The following is a 5,985-nucleotide window of genomic DNA, read 5'->3' on the forward strand; positions in this document are numbered from 1 at the left end:
TTTTCCCCAGGCTTAGGTGGGCTGGGGGGAAGCCGTAGCAGCCATCCAGAGCCGTGCGCGGGTTTAGAAAGGGAAGTTCAGGCCTCAGCTGCTGCCTGGAGGAATCAAGGAGCTGGGGCCAAGCAGAGCCCACAGCCAGCGGCGCTAACGCAGGTCGAAATTCCCAGTGTTTGCAAATTCCCCTGTCGCGCTTGCTCTTACAAGAGCTCTTTGAACCTGGGAGCTTGATAGGGCAGCGATACACGTAGCAGGATATTGCAGATGCTCGCAGTTACATTAGAGGATTAAAACAGGAGAGAGAGAAAATAAATCCTCCGCGTGAGCGTAGCTAACTGCAGGGCTTACCAAGAAGATTATGATTGAACAGTCCATGTTTTTCCGCTGTAGATGTTCTCCTGCTTTGACGCTCCTAGTTGTGGCTGCGTGGGAGCAGAGCAGAGCGCCGCCGCCCCGCTCAGCCGGATCGCCTTCCCGGCGCTCCTTCCCGTTTGTGCGGCTGCTGTCCGCGGGCCAGGCAGACCCTCTCCACGCGGCCCGGCTCCGACTGCGTCTCTGCGCTGAGCCCACGCAGATGAATCCCGAGCGCGTGAAGGGGCCGTAGTCCTGAGCCCCGAGAGGAGCCGATTCAGGTGCCCCAGTGCTTTCCAGAGCAAGGTTTTGAGCGGTGTCGGGAAGGGCCCTAACCAGTGTGTTTATTCACCCAGATGAAAACTCATCACCGGGAGGCTGGCAGATTGCAGCCAAGAAGACACTGCCTAGCTGCTCATGAGATAAGTCTGTTTGCTGGTACATGCTGATGAATTACCACGCGCACCGCCAGGCAGAGCGCAGCCTCCAAAACCTCTCGGACGTCTCCAGAACGCAAAGCTGAGCCGAGCTACGTGCCCTGCTTGCACGTGTTTTTCACAGAGGCTGGAAACGCCTCAAGCTGCTGCTTCCTTCAGTGAGCATTGCCTCAAGATACCACAGCTGCATTTTCAGAGGACGAGTTACCATGGAGACCATTAGAAGGATAATCTTATTATCGCAGTTTGTTATTCTAACAAGTTGTTTGTTGTCATGCGCTTTGGGGTGTACGTTTCAGACCTCGGAAAGCCTCCTGCCCGGTAGGAAGCTGCTGCCTTTGCAGCTCTACTCACACCTTACCTTTGAGGCCATGGAAACCCGCTTCTTCTGGCACTGGACTTACCAGGGGCTGCGAATTTAGTTCTACAAAACAGAGCCGAATCCAGCTCCCTTGAGCAGAACAGGGGGGTTTCGGTGGACCGAAAGCACAAAACAAGCTGGTGGGGACCGAGAAAAAAAGAGAGAAACCAGCTGGGCACAAAGCGTGACCTGGAAAGGGGAGAAAATGAACGCTTACCTGCTCTGCCTGTTCTGCTGCTGGAAGAAAGCCTGGGAAGGTTGGAGCTGCTGCGCTCTTTATTCCTGACGTGGTCATGGCCTGCTGCAGGGCGGACGGCCCCGGAGATGAGGGCTGCCAGGTTTAACCTTCCATCGCAGTGCTGAAGGGCTGGCTCTCGACAGGCTGCTTTTCTCCTGAGCTCCTACGTTCTGGAGTCAGCCTGTGATCACGACAAGTCTGCTTCTGAACGTACAGAATTTGCCTTCCCCAGATCCTAATCCTCAGGAGCCCTTCAGTTTGTAGGGATGATCCCCACACATGTTTCCTGTGGGAAATACAAGGGGGATGTAATACTTTTCAGTACAGGATTTGGGGCTGAGGGCATGGTCTGAGCTTCTCAAGCCCCTGGCCCTGGTTTAGAAAAGCCTGCCCCAAGGCCAGAAAAGCATCCTTGTGCCTTGCACTGCTGTGGAAATAAAAGGCCTCACCTGGGAATTTGAGTTGTTGATCTTGGAGAAAACCGGATGTGAGGACTGTGGCTCTCACCGGTGTCACTGATGGAGCAATAAGGAGGAGCATGTCCCAGGAACGCTGCTGTGTCCAGACCCCTTACGTCTCTCATGCCATTTTTTGGGCTCTGGCCGCTGCTGGAAAGCCCATTTGTTAAACGAAAGGGATAACGCCACCCCGAGCATTAACTGAGTGCAGCCCTTATGCTTTAATTTGTGGCCCCTAACTTCATTCCCTTGATTTTCTGCTTCCTAAAGAGAGAGGAGATAGGATTCCAACCACACCCTAATCAGCCCCAAGCGTGAGTACTCCGAGAGGGGGGAAAACACCAAGCTGTGCTTTTCTTGGTACCCTTATGTCTTAAAAAGCTGCGGGAAAGGGAAACACCATGGAGCTGAACAGCTACGTCAAGAGACCAAGGGAACAGAATTCACGAAAATCGTTCTTTACTGCGTGGTTTGTCCCTTAATTATCTTTATTATAAACAGGCATAGAAATGCACTGGAACTTAATTTGAAACCATTTTATCAAAGCATGCCACACAGCTCCAACCTTGATTCCAGCCTGTTCAATCATGCATTCGAATTTTCACTACATTTAATTGCTTTGTTCAAATTTTGCAGTTTGGATTTTGCCTCCAGGGCGAATCTGAGCCTAATTCCAATCAAGCAGCTGTCTCTACTTTGCTTCAAATCCGGCGGGGTAAACGTTTCCCTCCATTTTATTGTCCCTACCACAAACCGAGCTGTAACTCATTCTGAGTGTAATGTATAAATGAGAATCTTACCGCACTTCTACTTAATATAAAGGGATTGGAAGAGACGGGTTAAACCGTATTGTACGAGTACAACAAAGCGACTTTGAAACGCGAGGGAACGTTTCCTTTCGTAGGGCTAACCCCAACCCCTGCCTGCGTCTCATAAGTGACCTGGGGGCAATACGCAACACGCTCATTTAGCAAGCTCTGCGCAGTACAGCAGGTCCAAGGCCCCCACAACCCTGCAAAGCACGGAGCCGGCGGAGAGCCCTCGTCGGGTGTTTCCCTCACTGGGCGATACCGAGAGAGAGGCAGGGGAAAGGGAGGCTGGTTAGCCCTGCTCCTGCACCGGGCGGCCGTGGCGGAGCTCCGGCGCTCCGGGAGCACAGTAGGCTCCAAATGGTAGTAGTGGTGCAGTGAAGCTGGAGAGCTTCTTCCCCTGGAAAGTCCCTGAGGCCGTATGCAGGTTATATACCCGGGAATGGCTCCCAAATTCCCATGGAAATGCGGCCGCTTCCAGGCTGGAACAAAACAAGCCCGCGTGGCCGGGGCTGAGAGGCAGCAGGAGGCCCCCAAAATGACGGGGCTTGTGGAGGGGCACCAACAAGCCCGTGCCTCAGCCTGGCCTTGCAGGTCCCTCGGTTTGTGTGCGTTTGAAGGGAAATGTCACCCTGCCACCAAATCGCCCCTTCCAGCAGCCTCGGTGCCCCGAACGGGCGGGTGCTCGGCCCTGCGGAAGGGAGGAGGGAGAGCAGCCGGACGGCAGACCGGCAGCACGGGGCAGATGAAAGCGGAGGAGAGGAAGGAGGCTTGGTCCGAGCAGAAAAAGGCCTTGACCAAGGAGGGGTTTTCTTTTGCAACACGACCTTCCCCTTCCCTGAATCGAAGGGACGTTGGTGGACGTGGGGGAGGACCCCGCAGAGCCCGAGGCCCCGGGAGGGTCAGGCGGGAGCCGGGGCACAGGTAGGCGCGCACCGGGCAGAGCGCGATGGGGGCACGCTCGTTCCCTGCGGGCACCCCCAGAGCTTTTTATTTTTGTTCTCCGTCCGGTCTTAATTCAGCTCTCCGAGCCGTGCCAGGCGAGCGGCAGCGAGGGCGCAGCGCTGCTGCCTCGGAGGCGGCCACGAGCCGGGGCGAAGGCTCGGGGGCAGAGCGGGCACCGGGGCGGGCGGCCGGCCCTGCACTCGCCGCGGCGCCTGCACGCCCCTCCTGGCAGCCCCCGAAGAGCTGCCATCAACTGAACGAACCGGGGCGCTGGCGGAGGGACGGCGGCGCCGGCGGGGCCGTGGGCAGGAGGACGGGGTGCAGCCCGGCGGGACGCGTCGCCCCGCTCGCCCCCTCCTCTGCTCCCTCCCCGGCGCTTTGGACGCTCCCGGTGAAATTCCCGCCACGGCCCCGCAGCGGAGCCGGGAATTAGCACCCGGCTGCTCGACCCCGCGGCTCTGCCGGCGCCGCGAGGGAGCTAATGGTGGTTTTAATGAGTTTGGCGCGGCCGGGGAGGGAGCCGGGTCCCAGCAGCCAGGCGCCGCAGGCGGACCGGCAGGGCCTGCCGTTCTGGGAAGCGCGGGCTGGAGGGGGCCCCGGGACGCTGCGAACCCCCCGGGGCTCCCCGGCGCTGGGCCACGCTCGCCTCTTCCCCGCGCCCCTTTTCCCCGCCGTTCTGCTCCTCTTCGCTCGGCCCATTAGCCCAAGCATTAAATTTTAACATTTTTTGTGGCTCCCTGCAGCGCGTTCCCGGGTGAGTGCGCGTCTGGCTGGGTGCCAGGGCCCCGGCACCGCTCCCAGGGGTCTGGGGGGGGGTCCGGTGCCGAGGAGGTGACCCCCTGCACCCCCTGGAGGGAGGCTGCGGGTGCCCGTGGGACGCTGCCGCCGCTGCCCGCTCCGGGGGGCCGGCCCCGGCTGTGTCGGCGCGGGGCGAAGGGCGGCAAAGCGGGTGCTGACCCCCGGCCTGCCCCGTGCCTGGGAGCTGCTTCCGCCCTGGCGCCCGGGGCCGACCCCTGCCCGGCCCCCCCGGCCCCCGGCGCTGCTGGAACAGCCATCGCGGCCCGCCACCGGCGTTTTCACCGCGCCCGTCGGCTCCTGCCGCGCTGGCCGCCCCGGACGGCCGTGAGCTGCTCTCACCGCCGCGTGGCAAAAGCCGATGCCCGGATACGCCGAACAGGGCCCGGCACGCTGAGCGCAGCGCACGCTGAGCACGGCCGGGCACGCGGATGCACCGCTGGCGGTCACTGAGAGGGGCACAGAGAACGGGGGGGGGGGGGGGGGGGGGGGGGGCGCTGAGCCCTGCCACACTCGTGCCATGCCACGCAGTGCCGTGCCGACACCGAGGCCACGGCACCACCCCAAACCGGGGCCGGGACCGGCTCCCGCGCCGCAGCTGCCGCCGCTGACGGCACCGGGGCGCCGGCGGGCACCCGGGCTCCTTGCTGCGAGAGCTCAGCCCTCCTCCTGCGCTGCCTCCCCGTCGCCGCGGCCGGCCGGCCGGCCCAGAGGGGAGACGCAGCCTTCGGCCTCGCCGCGGGGCAGAGCCGGCGGGAGGAGGAGGAGGAGGAAGCCGGGGACAGTGAGGGCAGAGCAGATGGCCGCAGAGCGAGGCACCAAGGTGGGAGCGCGCCAGCTGAGTTCGCCAGGCCTCAGCTCCGCGGTGCCGGCGTGCGCCAAGGCATCGACATCCAGGAAGACGTGGCAGCCGAGGAGTTAACTTCCCAGCCTCTCCGCAGGCATCGGGAGCTATTAATACTCGCCCGCTGGTTTATCTGTCAGAGCGAGCGGCGCCGGCTGCTCCGTCAGCGAGAGCGGCCCTGCCGAGCTGCCTCTTGCCGGGGACACAACTTTTCCGGGCGGGCGCCCTGCCGGCTCGCGCTGCCCCGACCCGGCCGCCCGCCGGCCCTGCCTGCCGCCAGCCCGGGCACCCCGCGGAGCCGAAACTTTCACCCGGCCGGAGGTGTCGGCGGAGCCGCGGGCGACGCGGCTCGGCGCGCGATGTGAGCCGGCCCCGGGCGCCGGAGAGGGGCAGCCGGTTCCTCCGGCCTCGGCCTCTGAAGCGGAGCCGCCCGGGGGGGAAGGGGGGGGTCTCATCCCGCCTTGGCGGCCCCCTCGGCTCAGGCGATGCCGGCCCGGAGGGCGGGTGGCAGCGCGGGGCGCCCGCTCCCTGCCCGCACCGGCTGAGGGGTCGGTGCCGTCGCCCGCCCGGGCTGGCGGCGATGGGCGCCCGCGGCGGCCCGGGGCACGGCCAGCGCCGCAGCGAAGGCGCCGAGGGACGTGGCGGAGCCCGGCGCTGCCGCCAGGCTCGGTGAGGAGGTGGCCGGCGTCCCCGGCTCGGCGAGCCCGGGCAGCGGGAGGCCGGGCGCGCGGCCGGCTCTTGGCGGCAGGC

This window comes from Struthio camelus, chromosome 15 (genome assembly GCF_040807025.1).
Source record: "Struthio camelus isolate bStrCam1 chromosome 15, bStrCam1.hap1, whole genome shotgun sequence".
Taxonomy (NCBI): domain Eukaryota; kingdom Metazoa; phylum Chordata; class Aves; order Struthioniformes; family Struthionidae; genus Struthio; species Struthio camelus.